Below are 631 nucleotides of genomic sequence, written 5' to 3' on the forward strand. Positions count from 1 at the left end.
TGTTACTGTCGCAGACAGGCGTGAAACCAAAAATCACTAAATGTTTGATTTTTTCTCAAGAATTTGACAAAAAAATATACCAGAAGGAAACAAAATTACTAAGAAAAATTTATTAAATTTTATTAATTCTATAGAGAAATCTCAAATTCTCTAGAACCCCACAAAAAATTTCTTGTAATTTAGATTGCGCCGCATATGCCACATCATAAACTTTATAATCCAATGCCAACATAATTTGAGCCACATTCTAAACTAAAAAATCACTAAGGTCAAGGAATGTATCAATATCATGAACTTTATACCTCCTAAAATTGTGTGTTTTGAATAGATAACAAATAATTTTGCATTGATGTTTGTGTACTGCAATCTATTTGGCAAGCAAGAATTTTAGGCAGTCTATGCCCTGAAAATGCACTGCAAGTGCTTTACAAATTAATGTTATATTACATTATTTTACTTCTTTGAAATATTTGTTTGCATCGGTTGAAACTTAATGTTGCTGTTAAAAATTCAAGTGAATGTGAGCTTTAAATTTTACAAATAAATCCCTAAATTTCTTTATATTTCCTATTTACAATAGGACTCTAAACTAGTTATATATATATATATATATATATATATTCTTAAATTC

This window comes from Phalaenopsis equestris, unplaced genomic scaffold (genome assembly GCF_001263595.1).
Source record: "Phalaenopsis equestris unplaced genomic scaffold, ASM126359v1 Scaffold000002, whole genome shotgun sequence".
NCBI lineage: Eukaryota > Viridiplantae > Streptophyta > Magnoliopsida > Asparagales > Orchidaceae > Phalaenopsis > Phalaenopsis equestris.